Source organism: Sturnira hondurensis, unplaced genomic scaffold, assembly GCF_014824575.4.
Source record: "Sturnira hondurensis isolate 20B ecotype Veracruz unplaced genomic scaffold, ASM1482457v3 Scaffold0001120, whole genome shotgun sequence".
In the NCBI taxonomy this organism is placed as follows: Eukaryota; Metazoa; Chordata; class Mammalia; order Chiroptera; family Phyllostomidae; genus Sturnira; species Sturnira hondurensis.
The window spans coordinates 1,662,706-1,687,042 of NW_028073751.1; the positions used below are offsets into that span (position 1 = coordinate 1,662,706).

Consider the following 24,337-nt stretch of genomic DNA (forward strand, 5'->3'; position numbering starts at 1 on the left):
TGTGCCACAAGGTGGCTTTAGGCAAAATTTAGGGCAACCTCTCTTTTCTTTGTTTTGGTAATTTTATTTTTCAATTAGGTTACATTCAATATTGTTTTTACTTTCAGGTGTACAGTGTAGTAGTTAGACAATCATTTTACAAAGTGACCCCCCGCCCCTGCCCTGACATTTCAAGTACCCACAAGGCAACCTCTCTTTTCAATATGAGGAAGTTGAAGCTCAGAGAGGGACAGAAGCTGCCCCAGATCACACCACTCCTGAGTGGGTGAGTCTCCCAATCAGTGTTCTGGGGGCAATGAAAACAGGCGGCCCTGCCCCAGCTGTCTGTTGAGAAGCAGGGAGACCTGAAGGGAAGGGGTCACAACTTCAACCACCCTCTTCCACAAACTTCAAGGGCTTTGTCTCTCATCTATAAAATGCTCTGGGCCCTCAGTTCCCTCATTAGAAAAATGAGAACAAAAATATCTTCTTTTCTTCAGATATCTTGCAGAGCTGTTGTGAGGATCAGCTGGAAATAGTACACAAGGAAGAGCTTTTCAAGTGCAAAGTGTTATTAAGTTTGTGATTAGAATAGGTCAGTGAGGGCTGCAGGAATAATGGGAGGATTAATGCCGATGCTCTGGGGAGGAGGGAGGCTAAAGTAGGCCCTGTCCCCTTCTCTGTCACCTGCCCTGAGAGAAAGCAGTTGGTGTTTCCAAATTGACTTAAGTAAGAAATATGTGGCAGCACTCGTCCCTCATTCAGCTTTCACTTGCCCAAGGCAGAGAGATTTTAATTTTCAAGTTGTAATGAGAAAAAGAAACTCAAAATTAAAGAATATTTCAGTGAAGCAGTCAAAGCAGTTGCCCAGGCTCTGAATTAAGGGGAGAAATGTAAATTAAAATTCCCTCTTCCTCCCTAGCCCCAAGTGGACTTGAAGAAGCAGGGCCATCTAGGACACAGCTGGTCAAGGTCCCTACAACCCTGGCCCCGAGGTCAGATGGGCAGGCAGGCCCTGCCACCACCCCAGGGTGCTGACAGGTTGACGTGGAACAGGGACCTTTCACCTACTCACAGGAGAGATTTACCTCAGCAAGGCTGTCCTCCCTCAGGCCATGACCCTGCTGAGTGAGGTCACACCCTGAATGTTGAGTTCAGGGAGGTTGGGGGTGACTCCCTGGTCCCCTGCAGTCTAGTTTTCTGAGGCACAGAGATGCTTTGGCCTACTTTTATCTCCTGTTCTCTCAAATGCTGCCTCACTCATGTACCATAAACATCTGTCTCCTACAACACATGTAAGGGGTTCTCGAGATGGGGAGCTGCTGCCTGAGCCCTCAGCTCACATTTTTCTGAGCTTCTACCTGTTCCCAAGGAATCACCCTTTCCGTTGCAGTTGGGGTGGTGGGAATGGCAGGATGCCCCTGAGAATGTGTGTGAGCCTGAGGGACAGGACACAGCTTCCTCCCCACCCTCTTCTCCCATTGCTCTTCAAAGCAAAAGATGTCTTGCCCCATCCAGCCCTGTCATCTGCCCTTGACTTTCTCCTTTTTTCCTCTCCTTTTCTCATCTACTTATCCAAGAGCCATGGACTGGGGGAGGGGGTTGTGTGCCAGGATCTGTGCCAGGGTCAGGGACTGCATAAGTAAACCAAATTCAGCTCCTGTTGTCAGATAGAAGAGAAAGATGGGTGGACTGAGGATTGTGACACAGCATAGAAGGTGCTCAGCACTCAGCATGTAGTTCTGAAAAACCCTGGAGTCAGATTGGCCTGAATCTGCCTCCACCCCTCATTCCTTATGGTGTGACTTCAGGCAAATTGTCTAACCTTCAGTTTACTCATCTGTAAAACGGAGATACCATCTTATAGGACTGTTGTGAAGATTAAATGAAAGAATCCTGGTAAATTGCTTGGACTAGTGCTTGGTGCACGGTAAACATCCAGTAAAGTCCAGTTAGTATTATTTGAAGTATCCTAATAATAATGCTGACATTTATTATCCTTTACTGGGCACTCACTCTGAGACAGTCAGTGTTACTATGGACACAACAGTGACTCAGCTGTGGCCCTTGTCCTTAAGGAGTTCATAATCTCTTAGAGGTGACAGATATGTGAACAGACCACTGGAAAATTATTATCACTACCATTGCTCTGAGACCTGTCATTTTCTGGCCCTCACCATGTGCCAGGCACAATACTAGGTTTTAAAGATACATTATCTATAATTCCTCCCTAACCCTACTAGGGCTATATTACCCCCATTTTTCAGAGGTTTCATAGTAATTTGCTCAACATCAGGCTGTTTGCAGAGTAAAGTACTGACTTAAGGAGAGTTGTCTGCTCAGTCTGCAAAGATATCTGGGAAGGCTTCAGAGAAGAACTGATGTTTGATCAGGATTTTGAAAAATGAGTAGTTTCCCAGGAGCCAAAATGGGGAAGGAACAGCACTTCTGAGGGCCTCCGGGAGGACTGGAGCTGCGAGTAGCACCTGTAGAAATTCCTCAGGTCTGGAGATCTTTGAGTCCCACACCAGGGAGCACTAAACTGGACTGTGGTTACTTGCACCCACCCTAACAACCATTTTCTTGTTTGCCCCTCAAGACCATATTATAACCTACAGGAAGGGTGATTATTTTAGGGAGAATATAGTCAACAGGTCTGTAATTCCAGAGGATTTCATGAGGTCACAGGGCTAAAATAATTGCATGGCATTGGAGCCCCTCTCCCCATACCTCAGAGGGTCAGAAATGTAGAATGGGATCCCCAGGGAGGCTGGGAGTCATTGACAGGGACTGAGTCAGGGAGATAGTCTCAGTGGCCTTCAGAAGACCCCACCTCAAAAAATGGAAAAAAAAACCCCACCAGATTTGGGGCAGGTAATTGAAACCTCTTCCTGTGTTATAGTCATTTTCCCTGCACTCTTTCTCTCTTCCTTTCACTCCCCCCACACCTGATAGCAGCTGCAGAGGAGGCAGCCATCTTGGTGCAGTCACAGGTCTGGTGGTCTGAGCCAAGATGTGGCATTAGGATCCATCTGGCTGGCTCCACACTTGGGAAAATCCGGACTCATCATCATTAACATTCTGTTTCCCTACTCAGAGCAAGGAGAAGGAGACATCCTGCATCAAGGACAGCAGCAAGGTGAAGATTCCTAGAGCAGAGCAGCCTTAAAAATCTAGCTCAAGTCTCAGAGCCACCCACCCTTAGCCAGTATAGCAAGGGGCTCCCAGGGCAGTGGGGAGTTTGACGCAGCCCTTGGAGGAAAGTATATGACCACAAGGTAGTGAGGCTTTGGTGCACGTGACAGATAGATTGCAGGTACTCTTCAAACTCTTGGCTACATAGCGGAAGGAGGATGGACGAGGTATGTCTCTGAGGCTGACGCACCCTCCACCCTCCCCTTGAAACAGTCCCCACCAGCCTCACACGCCTAATTCATTCATCACATTAAGAATCACCCCTGAGGATGTAAAATACAACAGAGGGAATATAGTCAATAATATTCTAATAACTATGTCTGGTGTTAGATGGGTACAAGATTTATTAGGGTGATCACTTAGTATGTTATATAATGTCTGATCACTGGGGTGTACACCTGAAACTAATATAATATTGTATGTAAACATAATTGAATAATAAAAGAAATGATTTTTTTTTAAAGTGTCCCTGGGAGGGAACAGTCCCCACAAGAAGCAGGAAGCATGTGCACATTCCAATAAAACACTCAAAGAGGGAACTATTTCTGGGCTGCCTATCCCAGGCCAGAGTACCAGCAGTCAGGTTTCCTGAGCTGCTGTCATTGCCTCCGGCTGTTGGCAAAATTAAACTTCCTGAGAAATGAGAATGAGCTGGCCCCCAGGGTTGGAATTGTTTCTTGCCTGGGGCTGTCAGAGTGGGGCTGGGAGTGACAGGGGGTGGGAGTGGGGATGGGTAGATTATGGAGGAATAGAAGCAGCATCATAGGTCCCCATCATGTAGCACATGCCTGTGCCACATGCACATTGAAATATGTTCAGAACATGTAGCAAGTCTGCATGTCAGAACACGTTCAGAACATGTAGCAAGTCTGCACGTCACCTGCTGGGATGTGGACTTGGTAAGGGCAGGTATCGTGAGGCTTTTGGTAACTGCTTGAGTTTCCAGTGCCTGGGACAGTGCCTGGAACACAGTAGGTGCTCAGTAAATAGACACTGATACCTGAATGAATGTAGTCACCAGGCCAGAATCTCCAGATAAACACTGAGAATCTTTCCCAGCCCTTCATCCAACACAGGTCATGGGCAGGTACCTTGAGGAGCAAGTTGATGCTTTGCCTCCTCATCATTCCAATGGGATGATTCTGTGGGATACTGAATAAATTTTTAAAAAGTGAAAAATGGTCTCCTTGGCACACAAAGGGGTGGGCAATGGCCTGGTTGGGTGCCCCACAAAAGGAGGTATAACTTTGGGACCTCTAACTCCCACAGTGTCCTCTTCCACCTGTGTCACGAACATGTCTGCCCAGACCAGCTTCTGACACCATCTTTTGATATGCATAGTTCTCCCTCTTATTTCCAGCCTCCAGCCCCCCTTTCCAGTGTCACATATTGTCTGTCCATTGTCCCAGACTTATCTCTTATTCTGGCCACTGATGTGACTGTTTCAAGTTGGCTTAAACCAGTTTATGTGGCCTGACCAGACAGGACCTTCCCCTTGGCCCCTGACCTTACCTTCTGGATTTCTAACCCAGGCCTTCTTTGTGGCTAGGGAACTACCTGCTGGCTTTACTGCCTGAAGGGCAGGGCAGGTGATGCCCTGGAGACAACTCTTGACAATGGGGGTTGAGGGTTTACAGACGCTTCAGAAATCTTTTCTCAATGCTCCCTAGTTGCTTAAAGCTGTAACCAAATCAAGAACATGTTCACATATTGTCTCTGACCTTTGTTCTATGATTAGCTTTCAGGGGAACTCAGGCTAAATCATTTCCCTTTTCCCTTTGTTCTCTCTGCCCTAGCCACATTGGTTTCCTTTCAGTTTTTCAACTTTTTCTCACATCAGTATTTTCAAACGAGATTTTCCCACCACCTGGAGTGCTTTTCTTTCTGCTAGGGAAGCTCCTTGCCTGAGACCTAAATGATTAGGAGGCAGCCATGAGAAGGAAGACCTGGGAGAACAATGTCCCAGGCAGAGGGCTGAGATTGAGATAATGCAAGAGACTGAGGAGGACACAAATGTGGCATGCTCAGGGGGCAGCAAGAAGGCCTTGGTGACTAGAGCAGAGTGAGAGGGAACAGCACAAAATGCTGTTGGAGAGGGCAGGGACCACTAGATCAAATGTAGTCTTATGGTCCACAGTAGGAAGTCTGAATAATATTTTAAATGCATCAGGAAGTAAGCTCCGCTGGAGGAGGAATTTTGTTGTCTGATATACTGCTGGTCCTCAGTAAGTAGTAGGCACTCAATAAGTGTTTGTGAAATAATGAATAAACATCCTTGCCTAAATAATGAATAAACCTCCTTGCCTGTATCCATGTTGACATAAGAAATGTCCAAACTTGTAGAGAATTTTTATGAGTATATTTGAGCCAAACTGAGGACAATTACCAAGGAGCCAAGGTCTCAAATGCTCTGGAGAATAACAGTTTTGCAGTTTCTTTTATGCATTTGAAGTTAAGGAGGGAACATAAGAAAGACTATTAAATGGAGGTGGGAGAAAGCAAGGTGGGGGTTGGATTACAGGATGATTAACAAGATTATGTGCTCTCCTGAGGGTGCTTATGCTTATTCCAAAGGTGTGTCAACCTAGATGCACAAAAACAATAAACAAGGCTTGCTTAAGACAAAGATAAATGTTTTACTAAAAAAGTGTTAAATGCCTGCCCTGGCTGGTGTAGCTCAGTGGATTGAGCGTGGGCTGTGAACCAAAGGGTTGCCAGTTTGATTCTCAGTCAGGGCACATGCCTGGGTTGTAGGCCAGGTCCCCAGTGGGGGCCATGTAGGAGGCAACCACACATTGATGTTTCTCCAGCTCTTTCTCCCTCCCTTTCCCTGTGTAAAAATAAACAAAATCTTAAAAAATGTTATATGCCTGAGGTGTGACTGCCTAGCATGACCTGCCCAGTTAGGAATTTATGATCAGATTATTACCCCATCAGATTACTTTCCATAGGACACCTCTTTCTTCTTCCTCATGTCCCAGCCACCTCTTGTTCCACACAAGGTAAGAGATTAGTTCTCTTTTTCTAAGATGACAGCTCCAGGAGGGACAGGTTCAGGCCTGGTTTTGTTTTATCCTGAGAGAATCTTTTGGGAGTGAACACCCTGCCTGCTCTGGGCAGTGACTCTTGTGTCCTTTCTTTTCTCCCACACTCAATTCTGATGCCATCCCTCACTTCTCTGCTGTGCTGGGCTCTGCTCCTGACACCATTAGTCACCTCCCTCAGTTCTCAGCTTCCTTAATGAGCAGCTCGCCTGTCTTCAGGCCTGAAGCAGGCCTCCCCCTGCCTGCTGTTTTCTGGGTAAGCCAAGGCCTGGGGTGGGAATGTAAGGCTCAGAGAAGGATCTCAATCTTCTTCCTCATCTGTCCATTTTCATGTTCTGAAGGTGGGGGGTGGGAGTGGAGAACAAAAGGGGTTATCTCTGGGTGAAGGAGGAGGTAAGTGGAAGACAGCTAAAGTTTAGGGGTGGATTATAACGGCGGGCCCAGCTTTCCTGCTGGAAAGGGTCCATGGAGGGGATAAGGAACAGAATGAGATAGCAGCTGGAGTAACTGAGTCAGGGCTGAAGGGGAGAGGTACCATTCCGGTGGGCAACTGAGGCCAGAGGGCTTTTGCTTGGCTGGTGGCCTTTCCTGTGCTGGCCAGTTTCTGCCCTGTGGCTGTTTCCCATGTATAGAGTCAGGGGGATGACAGAATAACTTCTTAAGGGCTCTGCCAAATACCAAAGTACATTTGATTGAGATTGTGCTTGTTGTTGGTTGATCTGAGGCAGCCCTGAGCAGGTACCCCCCCCAAAGGGCCTGGGTAATAGAGAGTTTGTGCACTCCTATGCCGGAGAAAGAGGCTGTACCTGGCAAAGGCTCTGAAAAAAAGAAATGGCACGCTCAAGTTGAAGAGAAGCTAATGAAGGAAATATTTCCTGGGCTGGGTTACAGGAAGCAACAAAGGATGCAGAGGCACCCAGGGCCTAGCCACAGAAGACTTCGCCAGTTCTTGGCTAGAAAGGGAAAGAATAAACAGAGTGGTGTTGCCAGAACCTGGTGAGACCTGTGTGTGGGAAAGCCATTGTCCTACAGGAGCTGTGGCCTTCTGTAAAAGAATATGGCTGCTGCCAACAGTGCGGCCCGGCAGTGCAGATTATCTTTTGCCAGTGCCTCCCATTGGCCAAACCCAGCAGGCAACTGAAGGCGAGGAGCCAGGGTGACTCCATCCATGGAGGTCAGTTTCTTGTGGCCTGAGCAGGACAGAGAAAAACCTCATCTCCTGATGTCACCCACCCCAAGGAAAAGCTTGGTTCCTGAAAAGCTTCTAGGTCCCTGGGTAGTCTGCGCTCAGAATCCATACCATACCAGGCTGAGGGGGCCAGGTCTTGGCCAGGCTCAGGGGAGGCCCCAACCATGCAGGGAGGATTTCAGTCGTCCGGAGTCCACCTCTACCTCGGCTGTTTAGCATCAGGATTCCCAGATGGCCCCATTCTCCTTGTACCAGGCTTTAGCAATAGACAGACGGCATAATTATACTTTCCTAACAAACCTTTGCCCCCATTTGAGTCTGTTTCAGCTAGATGAGGCAGGAGGTTTCTCCCTGTTCTCTCCTGTCTGGGCTCTGGCTTCCATCCCTTATCCTCTGAAATTCCATTTTGATCTGAGGAGCTGGGGGAAGCTGTGAGCACCTTGACCCTCTTAGCATCTTAGAATCTAAGAATAGGCATTCCTGCTTGACTCTCCTAGGAATGCTCCTCCCCCATAGAACTATTAAATTATTAAGTTTCATGGGTTCATTTTTCAGCACTGTCCTGGGTTTCCACCTTGAACCTTAATTGGTCCCTCCCCCCACACCAGATCATTTCTCACCCTGGGTCACCCTGAACATTCTTAAGGGAGGAACTTGAGGTGGACTCGAAGCTCTGAAGCCTAGGGATCCAGTCATAAATGTGTATTGTATCATTCAGAGTTCTCCAGAGAAACAGAACCATGAGGACTATAGAAATAAATATAGATATAGATATAAAATGGGAAATGAGATTTATTATAGGAAATTGGCTCACACAATTATGGAGGCTAAGAAGTCCCATGATCTGCCATCTGCAAGCTAGAGACACAGGGAAGTTGGTAGTGTACTTTGAAGGCCTGGGATCCTGAGAGTGGATGACACAGATTTCAGTCTGGATCTGAAGACCTGAGAACTGGAAGTGCTGAGGGCAGGAGAAGACTGACATCCCAGCTCCTACAGTCAGGCACAGAGAGAATTCACCCTTCTTCACCTTTTTGTTCTATTTGGGCCTTCAACAGATTGGTTAATTTTATGTGTTAATTTGATTGGAATATAAAAGGCCCAGATATCTTGTTAAGTATTATTACCTACCCACACTGGGGAGGGCAGTGCTCTTCACTGAGTCTACCAATTCAAGTGCTAATTTCCTCCAGAAACATCCTCACAGATACACCCAGAAATAATGTTTAACCAGATTTCTGGGCATCCTGTGTCCCAGTCAAGTTGTATAAAATTTGTTACCACATAATACTTACCAGTTCAGGTAACTGTTCTATCCTTCCTCTTTCCTAGCCTCCAAGACCAACTAGGCCTAGGTTTTCCTAGTGCACACACCTTGTAATAGGAGACTACTATTCTGGCCTGTCTAGCATTCATTTTTCCTGGCACCAGCTCTGGGGATTTGGCTTAGGGTATTACTTCAGTGGTTATAATCTTGGTGGGCTGTTAATGAAGACTCCCTCAGTTCATTGGATGAGGAGTTGGCATGTGACCTGAACTAGGCCAATTAGGTGGTCTTTCTACCTTGAATCTTGAATGGAATGATGCAACAATGGAATTCATTTATCCCCAAGGCTAAATGAAGAGATTATTCCTTAGCCCCAGCTCCCTGGATTTCACTGTCCTAGTTCTTCATCTTGCTGCAACAGTCTCGTCAGTGTTGTTGTTGTTGTTTTTAATTCTGTGGGCCACCCTCATTTTTTTCTAGTATAATCATTTTTTTTTTGTTTAAATTAGCTAAGGTTTTTCTGTTGCTTGCAACCAAATATTCTTAGCAATAAAAAATTCACTTTCTTACAGGAGATAAGGGGTTTGACTCCTCTAGTGGGTTCATGTCTAGAATCTCTGGCTTGGCTGAAAATCTCATCTAGTCCTGGAATGAAAAGGAAAAAGAACTCCTGTTGCTAGTGTATGCTTGTCACACCTCATCTCAGGAACCTCTGCTCTGTTGCCTGGCTCATCAACATCCACTCCCAGGTCCTGGCAAGGTAGCTCAGTTGGTTGGAGCATTGTCCCAAAATGCCATGGTTGTAAGTTCATGGTCAGGGTACATACAAGAATCAACCAATGAAAGCATTAATAAGTGGAACATCAAGTCAATGTTTCTCTGTCTTTCCCTCTCAAATTAATTAAAAAAAATTCCCTCCCAGCCTGACTTCCAGGTCTTCACACTCAGGGCACAGCCTGAAATAGCCAAGCTTATCTCCCATGACTCCCTATCACAAGTTCTACAGTTAGGTCAGGCTGATCTCCTTGTCATTTTCCACAAATAGCAAACTCATTCCTGTGATTTTCTTGGACAGTTGATAAGCTGGTAGCCCTCTGCTGAGTGTCTGAGTCCCTCTCAGCCTTTAAAATCTCAGGCCACATCCTTCCTCTTCCTTTCCTAAGCCTCCTGTACATCAACCTCACAGCGGCTTCGGAAACAATCCCCTCAGTGGTTTCTCTCACTTATGTGGGCCAGAGCAAGTGATTTGTGTGGTTGACCTTTGTTTCCTTTGTAGACTTAAGTCTTTGAGGACTGAGGTGTCTTGGTACTTTTCCTGTACGGGTCTTGGTGTGTGAGCCTGAGCACACAGTGGGTGCTCTTATTTATTTCTCCACCCAAAGTTTGGTAATTGTATTGGTCTATAACCCATATTCTTTAAAAAAAAAAGATTTTAAAACTTATTTTTAGAGAGAAGGGAAGGGAGGAAGAAAGAAAGTGAAAGAAACATCAATCAATCAGTTGCCTTTCACACATCCCCACCCAGGGATCTGGCCCACAGCCCAGGTATGTGTGCTGACCTGGAATCAAACTGGTGACACCAGTTGATCCACCAGTTTTGATCTGCAGGACCACACCAAACCTACTGAGCCATACCAGTCATAGCAACACACATTCTTTAAATTTTTAAGAAAGGTTTTTTTTTTAAAAAAAGACTTTATTATTTTTTTATTTTTATTTTTTTAATTTTTATTGATTATACCATTACAGTTGTTCTATTCCCCCCTTCATTCATCTCTACCCACAAACTCCCTCCCCCACCATTCTCCCTCCCTTAGTTTATAACCACGTGTCTCAAGTTCTTTAGATTCTATATTTCCCCTACTATTCTTGCCCTCCCCCCTATCTATTTTCTACCTACTGTCTATGCTATTTTCTGTACCTTCTCCCCCCTTCTCCTCCTCCCACCCCCCTGTTTCTAGCCCTCCATGTGTTCTTCATTTCTATGGTTCCACTCCTGATCTAGCTGTCCTCTTGGTTTGCTTTTGTTTTAGGTGTGGTTGTTAATAACTGTGAGTTTGCTGTCCTTTCACTGTTAATATTTTTCATCTTCTTTTTATTATAAAAGTCCCTTTAGAGGCCCTGGCTGGCATAGCTCAGTGGGTTGAGCGCGGGCCTACGAACCAGACGATTGCGGTTCGATTCCCAGTCAGGGCACATGCCTGGGTTGCAGGCCAGTTCCTTGCAGTCTAACTACCAGCAGGGGACACACAAAAGGCAACCATACATTAATGTTTCTCTCCCTCTCTCCTTCCCCTCTAAAGATAAATAAACAAATAAAATAAAAAAAAAAGAAAGTGTTCTGTAAAGTAATTCATAGACAACCTTTGGCTTATATACAAATAAAATATTCAGAGTTATTTATAAAAAAAAAAGTCCCTTTAGCATTTCATATAATAAGGGCTTGGTGATGATGAACTCCTTGAACTTGACCTTATCTGAGAAACACTTTATCTGTCCTTCCATTCTAAATGAAAGCTTTGCTGGATAAAGCAATCTTGGCTGTAGGTCTTTGGATTTCATGACTTGGAATAGTTCTTTCCAGCCCCTTCTTGCCTGTAAGGTCTCTTTTGAGAAATCTGCTGACAGTACTCCTTTGCTGACCGTACCCATCTGCTGATGGGTACTCCTTTGTAGGTGACTGTCCCCTTATCTCTTGCTGCTTCCAGGATTCCCTCCTTCATTTTAATCTTGGCTAATGTAATTCTGATGTGCCTTGGTGTGTTCCTTCTTGGGTCCAACTTCTTTGGCACTCTCTGAGCTTCCTGGACTTTCTGGAAGTCTATTTCCTTTGCCAGACTGGGGAAGTTCTCCTTTATTATTTGTTCAAATAAGTTTTCCACTCGTGGCTGTGTCTTTTCCCCTTCTGGTACCCCTATCATTTGGATGTTGGAATGTTTAAAGATGTCCTGGAGGTTCCTAAGCCTCTCCTCATTTTTTTGAATTCTCATTTCTTCATTCCTTTCTGGTTGGATGTTTCGTTCTTCCTTCTGGTCCATTCCATTGATTTGAGTCCCAGTTTCCTTTCTATCACTATTGGTTTCCTGTGCATCTCCCTTAATTTCAATTACTTTAGCCTTCATATGTTCCTCTAATTTGTGACTATAATCAACCAGTTCTGTGAGCATCCTGTTAAACAGTGTCTTGAACTGTGCGTCTGAGAGACTGGCAATTTCTTGGTTGCTTAGAGTTATCGGCTCTGGGACTTTGAGTTCTTCTTGCACCATCTTTTGGGCTGTTCGTGCCTATTAAGTAGCAGGATCGGAGCCCTAAGGTGTTCACTAGCGCAGGTCAAGTAAGTCGCTGGGTTGTGATGCTGTATGTGGGGGCAGGGTCAAAGAGGAGCAATGGCATCCCATCTGCCGCCTCCCGCCGCAGCTGCCACCGTCACTGGGGCCCGCACATTCTGTCCCACTGCACGCGAGTGTGCCACCGCTGTCAGCCTTCCACCACTGGGTTCGCCCTCTGGGGCCTGCATGGTCCGCCTCACTGTGCGCGAATGTGCGACCGCGGTCAGTCTGCCCCACACCCTGACTGGGTCCGGTCTACCTTTGCGCCTAGGTCAGGGGATCTTTCCTGCCTGACCCTGCTCCGCTGCTGGCTCCGCCCCTCTTACTGTCCTGGTTGAACGGTTCGTTGTTGTCGGACTTCCATGTAATTCAATTTTCTGTTCTTTGGCTGTGTCTTTGTTCTCCAAACCTTATTTGGAGAACCTTTCTGTTCTCCAAACCTTATTTGTTGTATTCAAACTTGGTTGTGGGAGAAGGCACAGTGTTTCCACCTATGCCTCCATCTTGGCGGAAGTCTATTTTTTTATTTTTTATTTATTTGTCTTTAGAGGGGAAGGGAAGGAGAGAGGGAGAGAAATATCAATGTATGGTTGCCTCTCATGAGTCCCCTGCTGGGAACTGGCCTGCAACCCAGGCATGTGCCCTGACTGGGAATCGAACCATGATCATGTGGTTTGCAGGCCTGAGCTCAATCCACTGAGCTACACCAGCCAGGGCTAATTTTTTTTTTTTTAATTTTAGAGAGAGAAGAAGTGGGGGAGGAAAGAAACATCAATTTGTTGTTCCACTTATTTATGCTTTCATTGGTTGCTTCTTGTATGTGTACTGACAGGGATTAAACCCACAACTCACAACCTTGGTGTATCAGGATGATGCTCAGCCAGGGCAGCCATATTCTTCATTCATTCATTTACTCAACATTTATCACCCTCTTACTAAGTGTGGGTTCTCTACTAAGCTCGGGAAGTACACAGTGAATAAAACATAGCCAAGGAATTCAGTCTAGTAATTAAGATTTATTGAGAATTAGATGTCGCTAGATGACTTATTGAGAAAATAACCTTGTGTGGTTTTCTCAGCTGTAGGTTCACCTCAAAGGAATGGAAGGCATTTCACCCCTCCTGACGAAAAGTCAGACTTTGTGTCCTTAAGGTTTGAATTTTTTTAAAAAATTTTTTCTCCTTGAACTTAAAGCTAACTCCATGAGCTTCATGAGGAGAATTTGTGTCTTTTCCAGGTAGAAAGGAAAAACTGCAAGCAGCAGACAACCCAGATGACAACTTCCATACAGGCTTCCCTAATGGAGATTAGGATTGGAGACAATTCTTCCCAGTTAGAAGAGGGATGGGCCCTGCTCAGGAGGGTTAGTTGGAACTCTCAAGACTAGAAAGGGGATGAAGGTATGAATTCTAGAAGAGCAGAGGCCTGAGTTCACATAACCGCAGATCTGAGGTGAGAGGACCTAGGAAGAAGACTATTTGGGTGAGCCAATATATAACAATAATGACAGCCAGCCTTCATACTTCCTGTATGCCAGGCACTGTGTTAAGCACTTTCTGTGTATTCACTTATTTCTCACAAGAACCCTATGAAGTAAGCGATATTATTGTTTCCATTTTACAGATGAGGCAAATAAGTTGCCCGAAGTTATGGATCTGAGGATCAAATTTAGGTAATGACTGAGGGACATGAGTACCTGTGAGCTCTGAGCACGAAAAGCCACAATTTCTGGAGCCTTGGCAAAGGTCACAGTGGCTGGAGTTTTCACTGAGGGGATAGAGCTGCCACAGAACCCCATGTTCAGGCATGTGGCACAGCCCAGGCAACTGGCATGAACTGAGGACCCAGTAATCTTGCTGAGAAGGGGCTTATATCAGTTAACTATGGTATCAATAATGCTGTGTAACAATCACCATATTTCATTGCACACAATAGTAAATACTTATTTAGCTCATGTGTATAGGGCCCAGCCGGGGGCTAGTTGCTTACAGGCTGCTTTGGTTGGGAGGTTTGGCTCTGTTCCATGTGTCTCACACCATTTTTTCAGGACCAGCAGGCTATGGTCAGGGAATGTTTACTCATGGAGACAGAAGAAACACAAGAGTGATAGCCCCAATGCATAAGTCATTTTAAGTCACTGCTTATGTCAAGTCTGCTGAAATACCACTGGTCAGAACAAATCATATGGCCAAGCCCAGAGTTAAGGGATAGAAAAATACACTCTATCCATAGGAGGAAACCCCAAAGGTACCTGGTAAAGAATTTGGGTATATAATCCTGTGACCTAAGTGGGAGGGAAAAGATGAAATAATCTAGTATTCCACAGAACTTATTATTTTCCTTTTTATTGAATTTATTGTGGATTTAATTTTGATTTTGAGTGATAGTAAAATCCTACATTATATCGTGGAGCACTTCATGCCTCTTATAAAGATAAAATCTATCTTCAAGGATCACAAAGTTTGCTATGTGAATATTTAAGCCTTTAGTTTTTATTTTAGTGAAAATCTTAAAAATGCCTTTTAACAAGAATATACTCTGGATTGTGTAGACGACTACAAGTGCTGTCTTACAATTTGCAAAGCCCCAGTGATCACCAAGAGTACCAGCATTTAACTTTACAATGCGCATTTCTCCAACTAGGAACTGTATTCACAGGGAGCCATGCATTTTCAAGGCTGGAAACATTAGTGAGAATGATATACAGCAGGCAAGGCCCAGATACAGTTCTGTGGGCATCTAAGGGTGTGGGAGCCTTGGAGAGCTATGGGACTTAGGGCAGAACTTAAAGCCAGACTTACTTAAATGTCACCATACAGAGAAGCTTACTAGCATTTGAATAGATCTTGAGGGATGGTGCAGTGGGGTCCTGGGGGTAGTCTCCAGGTTCCCTCCCCGTGTGGACATAACCAGATTTTTAGTTTCTAGGGCTTCTCAGGGCAGAAAGAGCTTTACTTTCCATTCCTGCAAATCTGGAATCTGTTTATGCATTTTTTTCATCAAGGTCTTCTTCTTCACTTTCACAAATATGCTGCTAGTTATAGCATTTGAAGAGGAGGCTGGGGAGTGTCAATGACTAAACTCCCTGGCTTTGAGCCAGGCCAACCAGGGCTCAAATCTTGGCTTTGGCATCTACCAGCTCTGGGACCTTCAGCAGTCATGTGAACTCTCAGGGCTCTGGTTCCCTCATTTGAAGAAGGGAATCTTAATGTTCTCATGGGGTATTTAAAGAATTGGAATTTGCAACCCTGGCTGGTGTAGCTCAGTGGATTGAGCGCGGGCCTGCGAACCAGAGGATCGCAGTTCGATTCCCAGTCAGGGCACATGCCTGGGTTGCAGGCTGGTTCCCTGCAGGCCAACTCCCAGCAGGGGATGCACAAAAGGCAACCATACATTGAAGTTTCTCTCCCTCTCTCCTTCCCCTCTAAAGATAAGTAAATATATTAAAAAATCTTTAAAAAAAAAGAATTGGAATTTGCCAGTGAGGGCTGTGTTTCCTTTGGGGAAGATTTTTTACTTCTGATTCAATTTCTTTAATGATTATAGAATTATTCAGATTTCCCATTTAAAATTGAGTCAGTATTAGTAAGTTATATATTTCAAGCAATTTTTCTGTTTCACATTTATTTTCTATTGTATTGGTACAAAAATTTAGGCCCCGTTCAGGTAGCTTAGTTGGTTAGAGTGTCATTCCAATACACCAAGGTTATGGGTTTGATTTCCAGTTAAGGCACATACAAGAAGCAACCAATGAATGCTTAAATAAGAGGAATGACAAATCAATGTCTCTCTCTCCCTTCCTCTTTCTCTCTAAAATCAATAAATAAAAATTTATTCATAATATCCTCTTATCTGTATTTTTCTGATACCTGAAGTATCTATAGTAATATCTCTCTTTTCATTCCCAACATTATTTATTTTTGTCTTTTTTAACTTTTTCTTGGTCAGTAGCTTCAGAGATTTATCAATTTTCACAGAACTGGCTTTTGGCTTGGCTGATCCTTTCTGTTGCTTATTTGATTTCTATTTCTTCAATTTCTGTTTATCATGTTGCTACTTCCTTCTACTTTCTTTGAGTTTATTGTGCTGTGTTTCTTTTTAACTTGTTAAGAGAGATCCTTAGCTCATTAATTTTCCATCATGTTTTCTTTTCTAAGATGTATATTAAGCCTCTACAATCAGGGGTGTCCAACATTTTAGTGGCTCTGGACCACACTTGGAAGAAGAAGAGTTGTATTGAGCCACACATGAATTACATTGTGACATGTAATCACATAAAAAAATCTCATAATGTTTTAAGTAAATTTACGTTTTTGTGTTGACCCGCATTCATAGCCATTCCTGGGATGCATGTAGCCCATGGGCTTCAGGTTGGACACCCTGCATCTACATTTACTTTTGGAAGCTTAATGAGAAAGATACATTTAAGTGCCTGGTCCCAAATAGGCACTCAGTAAATGTCTCACGAGCACCACCATCATCATCATCACCATCACATCCAGTGTCGGATGTGACGAGACTCCCTACTCTCTTGCTCTCCAACTCTAATGTGATACATGTCCCCTGACTGTTATTCAGTACACTCTCTGAAGACTTGTTCTGGGCCACAGATTTCCTTCTTTTTGGGATTTTTGGGAGGCTCCCTCTGAATGTTAAGGCAGGGCACAGACAGGAGCATGTATCTCTGGCTCCATCTTCCTCAGAGAGCTCAGACCATATCCTCCTAGGATGGCTGGCAAGTCCCAGGCCTGGGGGAAGTGTGAGTTTTAATCTGAACACTGTGGAAGATTTTATTTTTCCAAAATGACCACAATAATAACTTCCATTCTATATGCTCTTCTAGAATCTTATTTCCCCTGCCAAGAGGTGGAGTATAGCTCCCTTCCTCTTGACTTTGGTGGGCTTGTGGCTCCTGTGGGTTATGGATTTATAGACCAATAAGTTGCAGCAGAAATGATGCTGAGAAATCTCTGATGCTTTGTTGTAATAGGAGATGCAGCTTCCACTTTGTTAGCTGAAAAACTCATGATCAGAGCCCCAAATCACCACATAGGAAGTCTGACTACCTTGTGGCTGCCATGTGGTGAGGAAGCCAAATGAAGGCACTCTGGCCTCCAGTCCTCATCTTCAAGTCAACCCGGATCAGGCCCCAGACATGTAAGTGAATGAACCTTTGGTGATTCCAGCCACCAGCTATTGACATACCATATCCTTCTAATCTAACCAGTGGAGGTTCCAGACATTATAGAACAGAGACAAACCATAGCCCACTGTGTCTGTCCAAATTCTTGATCTAGAAAGTCATGAGCATAAAAAAGGATTGTTTTAAGCTCTGGCCTTTCAAGTATTTTGCTGCACAATAATGGATAACTGAGACAGTGCTTGTTATTTGTCTGGTACCCAAGTTTCCCACGTAGAGGCTATAGAAGCAGAGCACAGCAAAGGTCTTTGCCTGAGTCCTGTGGGGCCCCACTGGAAATGAAGATTCTTTAATGTTATCAATTTGTCTAGAGTGACCTCCCCTAAGACCCTTGGTCCAACTTTCCCAAGTGCTAAGACTGTCCTTATCCTTTATCAAAAAGGCTAGGTGTCCCCCACGTGATATTGGTGTGCTTCGTCTACAGCTAACATGTATTGAGAACTTACTGAGTGCCAGGCACCATGCCAAGTCTTTTATGTTCATTATCTCTGAATCTGTATAACAAACCCATGACTACTTTCACTCCCATTTTAAAGATGTGAAGTGAGGTGATCAAACTGCTGCTGTATCGTACTACTGTTCTGCATATCAAATGCAGAGCTTATGAAGGAGAGCCTGTGGAATGATAATAGAGAGTGTTGTCAGCTCCACGTTTGACCTCTTCATTGTCCCCCCAGACCTGGGAGCCTGCCAACACATTTTCTACACTCCTTTAAAAGCTGGCTTCCTCTTAGGTTTTGCCAGTTAGAACCACTGGCTGGAGACTGGAAGACAGGAATAAGGGAGAAGCCATGTTCTTGCTGCATTTCGATGGCACCTCTAAGTAAAGGCCACATTGCTTGCTGTTGGTTTGCTCTTGGTGCAGGCAGGTCAGTTCCTAATAGTCTCAGCAGCACAGCAGTTTTCAGCTATGGTTATCGTCGTTTCTAATTTTACTCTTCCAGCCTTAGGGCTGACAGTGACTTCCTGTAATTACTAATCTTTTGGAAAACCTCATCTCCCTCTTTTTGCTCCTCCAGCTCTTTCAACATGTTTGTAACCATTTCCTCAAATTAAATTCTTTCTGCTTGAAATACCTAGTGTGATTTCTGATTTTCCCTGATTATCTATTGACTAATATACTTGGCTTTACAAAATGTTGTATAACCTGTCCTTTATTCAACTCTCCAATCTGAACCCCATTTTCCTGCTTGCTCACTGTGTTTCACTCACACGTGTCTCTTTTCTGTTCCTCAAATAATTGCAGCCTTTTCTTGCTTTGGGTCCTCTGCACTTGTTGTTCCCAATGTTTAGAATGCTTTCCCCCCAGCATTTTGCAAAGCCGGCTCTTTCCCATGCCTCTGGTCTCAGTATAAATGTTAGCTTTGCAGAGCAGCCTTCCCTAACTAGAAATCTAGAATAAGCCTTCCCCTCACTCTTATCACATTGCCCTTTTATTGACTTCACAGCACTTATTACTAACTGACCTTATCTTGCTGATTATTCCTTAACATGTTTATTGTATGCTTCCTTAACATGTTTATTGTATGCTTCCAGACCAAGAAGACACTGACAGCACAGAGAGCCTATCTGTCTTGTTTATTACTGTATCCAATGCCTGGCACAAAGTTGGTGCTTAATACATATTTTTGGTTAATGAATGATGGAATGAATGAATAATATGCAAGTCTCTTCTCAGGCCTGAGATGTGCCCTGGCACCTACTGAGATGTTTGACATTGAAGACATCTCCCTGCCTCCCTTGAGGCAGGACCACCAAGGTTTGTGCTCCAGCAACAGGGCGCTGAGCTCCACTTGTGCCTTCAGGCAGGCCCCTCCTGGGCATCGGGAGGCCTCTGATGGCCCTGCTGTTGTCTTCTGGCATGTCCTAGTCAGCCTGTTTCTTTCCATGCTTCTAGCAGGCTGCAGGGCATTAATGATTAAAAGTGTAAACCTGCTAAGGGCCAGTATCAATTAGACCACACGCCCACCAGGAGGACAGCCCATTAATTCCAATAATCCAGGACCCACTCTTACAAAGCTTTTTCCATCTGTGTACTGCATTTGATTACTACAAATAAAACAAACAAGGTTGCTATAAAATTAATTTTACTGATCATGACATTTGTAGCACATAATAACAAACAGAAGGTTTCTGTTACATAAACATTTAACCCAAATCCTTGCTGTAATAATAAACTGAATCCAAAAAGACAGTGAAATTCATACTGGCATGCACGACTAAGAGCCAATATATTTTTCTTTCATGACATTATGAACAAAATAAATTATGGGATCTTATTTTAAACAAAACAAAAACTCATTTTACTGCTGCAAGGGACGAGAGAAGCCAGCAGGATGAAGACCGAGGCTTGCTTTGCATGGGTGGTATTTTGTCATCTTGTCCATCTCCCTGCCTTTGGGAAGATCTCTTTTTTGGTTTTAACACCTCCTAATTTGAGAGTATCTTCTGGAAACCAGACTGGCTGACACAGGCAGAGGAAACAAACAGAAAACTCATAAGAACCTCTATAAGAACACCAGGAGTATAGTTTCCAACAAAAAATTAAATTTTTTTGTATATTTATTCATTTTTAGAGAGTGGGGAAGGGAGGGAGAAAGGGAGCGAAACATTAATGTGAGAGAGAAACGTTGATCAGTTGCCTCTTGCACACAAGAGGGACCATACCTCTGAGACAACTTTAAATTTTCCAATTTTTTTTTTTAATTTACTTATCTTTAGAGGGGGAGGGAAGGAGAGAAATATCAATGTATGGTTGCCTCTCGCGAGTCCCCTGCTGGGAACTGGCCTGCAACTGACTGGGGACCATACCCACAACCTAGGCATATGTTCTGACCAGGAGTGAGAGAGGTTTGAGAGAGAAACTAACTCTGGGCTAGAACCTGGACTTGGCCAACCAAGAAGAGCAGAAGAGCCTGGCCAAAGGCCAGCCTGCTCTGAACTAATTTACCAGCCATTGCAGGCACCTTCCCAACCCAGGAATCCCTGTTTAGGCAGTTGGATGGGGTGGGAATGAGAGCTGCCACATGCTCTCAGAGGCTGGCAGACAGACTCATTTTTTGTCTTTCCATTATTTTCTCCCAGTTCCTTTGCTTTAGGCTAACTAAACCATTTACTGTATATGGTTTAGTTAGTTAAGCTGTATAAGCATCTGACTTTACCTCTTGTGTGGCTTTCTCATATTGTTCTTCTGCTAGCATGCCCTGCCGCCTTCTTCTATACCCATCTAGATATTCTAGTGTTGTTCAAAACCCAGCCCAAAAGCCACTTCCTCCAAGAAGCTTTCTTTGATCTCCCCACTAGAGAGTTTTGCTCTCCACTTTCACTCCTAATGCCCTGAATTATAGGACTCCAGTCCCTTTTATTGTTTAATAATGAGTGTTCACATTCTTTTAACCCTTTGTGATGATTGTACTATTTTTCCTAATGGTTTACTTTTCCTCTCTGTGAAAGCATTATAAATCACCAGATATCACCATGTGACTTTCAGTATTTCTTGTGGAAGTAGGATGCTTCATTACCCCGTTGTTTTCGGTTTTGCTATGTAGCTTGCTTTGGCCAGTCAGGTGAGGGTAGATGTGCTACGCATTCCACGATACAATTTTGCAGATGTCTCACTGAGCCTCAGGACAACCCTGTGAGAACAGTAGAGGATAATGGACCTCTCTGTTGCCTTTTGTCTGTCTAACATCTCTTTTTCCTTTGGGGAACTCCTCCTGCCCCACTCTGGTGGTTCTGCTGGGGCTGCCAGTCATAACACTAGCCCCTCTAGCCACAGGAGTAGTCATGTGACCAAGACCTGCTTTATCCCAGTATCTCATCCTCTGGAAAGAGTGATTGGACTGGAGATAGGCATATGACCTAACTAGGACCAACTGAGCCTTTTCCTGAGAGGGAGTGCAGATCCAGAAGAAAGATGTCTAGGAAGAGTCCTAAGTATGAATGGGAAATCTTAAGAGGACACTTACTGTTCTGTAATCTTCCTCATACTCTAATATGTTCACCTTTTCACTCTTCAAAACTTCTGCTTCATAACTTATCCTAACTCTTCAAACATCTTTCACCCCTCATTTTAGCTGATGACCTTTCTTCATACCTCATGGAGAAAATAGAATCAATTAGACAAGGTACTCCCTCATTTTCCTGGCCCCAATTCTACTTACTTACCCGTATATGTACTCATATAGTTTGCCTTGCCCCTTTATACAGTAGATGAAGACTCCACCCCTTACAGTATAACAGGTGTGCTGAGACAAAGAAATATGGCCCAAATGAAAGAACAGATCAAAGCTCCAAAAATAGAAGTAAGCAATGAAGAGATAGCCAACCTATCAGATGCAGAGTTCAAAACACTGTCAATCAGCATGTTCACAGAAATGGTTGAGCATGGTCACAAAATAGAGGAAGAAGTGAAGGCTTTGCAAAGTGAAATATAGCAAAATATACAGGGAACCAACAGTGAAGGGAAGGAAACTGGGACTTAAATCAATGATCTGGAGTAGAAGGAAGAATAAACATTCAACCAGAATAGAATGAAGAAACAAGAATTCAAAAAAATGAGGAGAGGCTTAGGAACCTCTGAGACAACTTTAAATTTTCCAATGTTTTTTTTTTTAATTTACTTATCTTTAGAGGGGGAGGGAAGGAGAGAAATATCAATGTATGGTTGCCTCTCGTGAGTCCCCGGCTGGGAACTGGCCTGCAACCCAGGCATGTGCCCTGACTGGGAATCGAACCTCGATTGTGTGGTTTGCAGGTCCGTGCTCAATCCACTGAGCTACACCAGCCAGGGCAAAATTTCCCAATGTTAAATGTCCCAATCATAGGGGTGCAAGAAGAAGAGGAAAAGCAAGAAACTGAAAACTTATTGGAACAAATAATGAAGGAGAACTTCCCTAATCTGACAAAGGAAATAGACTTCCAGGAAGTCCAGGAAGCTCAGAGAGTCCCAAAGAAGTTGGACCCAAGGAAGCACACACCAAGGCACATCATAATTACATTAGCCAAGATGAAAATGAAGAGAATCCTAGAAGCAGCAAGAAATAAGGGGATAGTCACCTACAAAGGAGCTCCCATCAGACTGTCAGCTGATTTCTCAAAAGAGACCTTGCAGGGAAGAAGGGGCTGGAAAGAAGTATTCCAAGTCATGAAAGGCAAGGACCTACATCCAAGATTATTCTATCCAGCAAAGCTTTCATTTAGAATGGAAGGGCAGATAAAGTGCTTCTCAGATAAGATCAATTTCAAGGAGTTCATCATCATTAGGCCCTTATTATATTAGACAGAGGGGAGAAGAGGGAGAAAGAGGGAGAGAAACATCAATGTGTGGTTGCCTCTTGTTCATCCCCTACTGGGGACCTGGCCTGCAACCCAGGCATGTGCTCTGACTGGGAACTGAACGTGTGACCCTTTAGTCCACAGGCCGGCACTTGGTCCACTGAGACACAGCAGCCAGGGCCCTCTGTTTAAAATCCTCCAAAGTCTTCCCATAATCCTCTGAATACAATAAAAATGCCATAGCTTGGCCTACAATATCCTTTATGATTTGGCCCCTGCCTCTTTCCAGGCTGTTATGTCTCTGCTCTTGTTGGCTCTCTGTTCTCCACCCACGCTGGCTTCTTTCTATTTCTTGAACAAGCTCATTCCTGACTTGGGACCTTTGTACTGGCAATTATTTTACCTCTGTCTGGAGCTGCCCATCCACAGGCCTGCCCTTAACTGACCTTTCCTGGCCTCCCAATGTAAAGTGGGTTCAATCTCTACCAAATCACCAAGTTTCATTTTCTCTGGAGAGAGCATATCACTGCATGCTGAGTTCCTGGTTCCAGTCCCTGTGGCTTTGGTTCTGGGCTTTCTTCGACCCTTTGATTTGAATCCTCTCTGAGTTTGTTAGTCAACGCATTCAATTTTTGCTTAAGAATCTGAGGGAGGTTTCTGACGATCTGAGTCTTACCTAGTTGAAAGCTGAGCCCAGTCTCTACAAAGGAAGGCTCCCCGTCACCCTCCTCAAGGAAGGCTGCTCATAAGTTCAGGCCCTTCCTGAGCAAGAAGCCCTGTTGGCTTTAGATAAACACCCTCATCCCTTCTATCCTGGGATGGGAAAAAGCCATCTTCAACTTCCACCAGGGGCAGAGGGAGGCAGACTCACAGTTTATCTTCCAAATGCCATGATGCCACCAACCAGCTATCCGAATTTTCAGGGAAGCAGAGCAGAGCAAGACAGAAGACTTTAGGAAGAGAGGAGCCTCAGGGATATGTCGTGTGACCTGCAATTTACTGCCATCTCTACAGAGTTGAAAGGAGCTCTGCAGCTCTGCATGTCTTCTGGTGGGTGATGATCACAATTGCATTTACTGAGCACCTTCCGGATGCCAAGCACTGTGATAACACATCAATTGCCGTCATATGGGAAGTACAGTCTCTGGACCATGCACGATGCTAGGCACTGTGGAAGATTATAGCATCTAGTTCTCCAAACAGTTCTCTGAGGTAGGTATTATTATCCCTAACTATCAGATGAAGAAATAGACTCAGTGAGCAGGAAAGCAGCCAGGTAGTTTTTACTACAAAGCTGTGATCTTTCTTGTACATGTCATTGCCTCTGCTGGCACCTTATTCCTAGTATGAGAAGAACCTGTGACTAAATGCAGGTACTGAGACCTGCAATCTAGCCAATGAGTCACTAGAGTAAGGACTTGCTGGCTCGGGAATCTGACCCTCAGGGAAGCTGCCCCTAGCCCTTCTACAGCTGTGCTTTATCACCAAGGTCTGAGTCACTTCCCTGGAAACTCCCTCGCAGACACTGTCTCTGGAATAACATAATTCAGGAGTCTGAGCTGAACTGTCCATGGGGATGATTCTTGCCAATGCCTCAGGTTATTTGCTTCAGCCTATTTTTTTAAAATTTATTTATTTATCTTTAGAGGGGAAGGAGAGAGGGAGAGAAACATCAATGTATGGTTGCCTTTCATGCGTCCCCTGCTGGGAGTTGGCCTGCAGGGAACCGGCCTGCAACCCAGGCATGTGCCCCGACTGGGAACCGAACCTCGATCCTCTGGTTCGCAGGCCTGTGCTCAATCCACTGAGCTACACCAGCCAGGGCTGCTTCAGCCTATTTAGGTAGCTGCAGCCTCA

General features: G+C 44.5%; 1 long non-coding RNA gene across 1 annotated transcript in view; it reads left to right on the forward strand.

The window, feature by feature from the left end:
- LOC118997650 (uncharacterized) overlaps nucleotides 1–14,276 on the forward strand; it is a 79,423-nt gene extending 65,147 nt beyond the window's left edge. Inside the window, exon 4 of the long non-coding RNA XR_005068706.1 lies at nucleotides 13,627–14,276. This is a non-coding gene — a long non-coding RNA (uncharacterized LOC118997650). The remainder of the gene's footprint in view (nucleotides 1–13,626) is intronic.
- The last annotated feature ends 10,061 nt before the right edge of the window (nucleotides 14,277–24,337 follow it).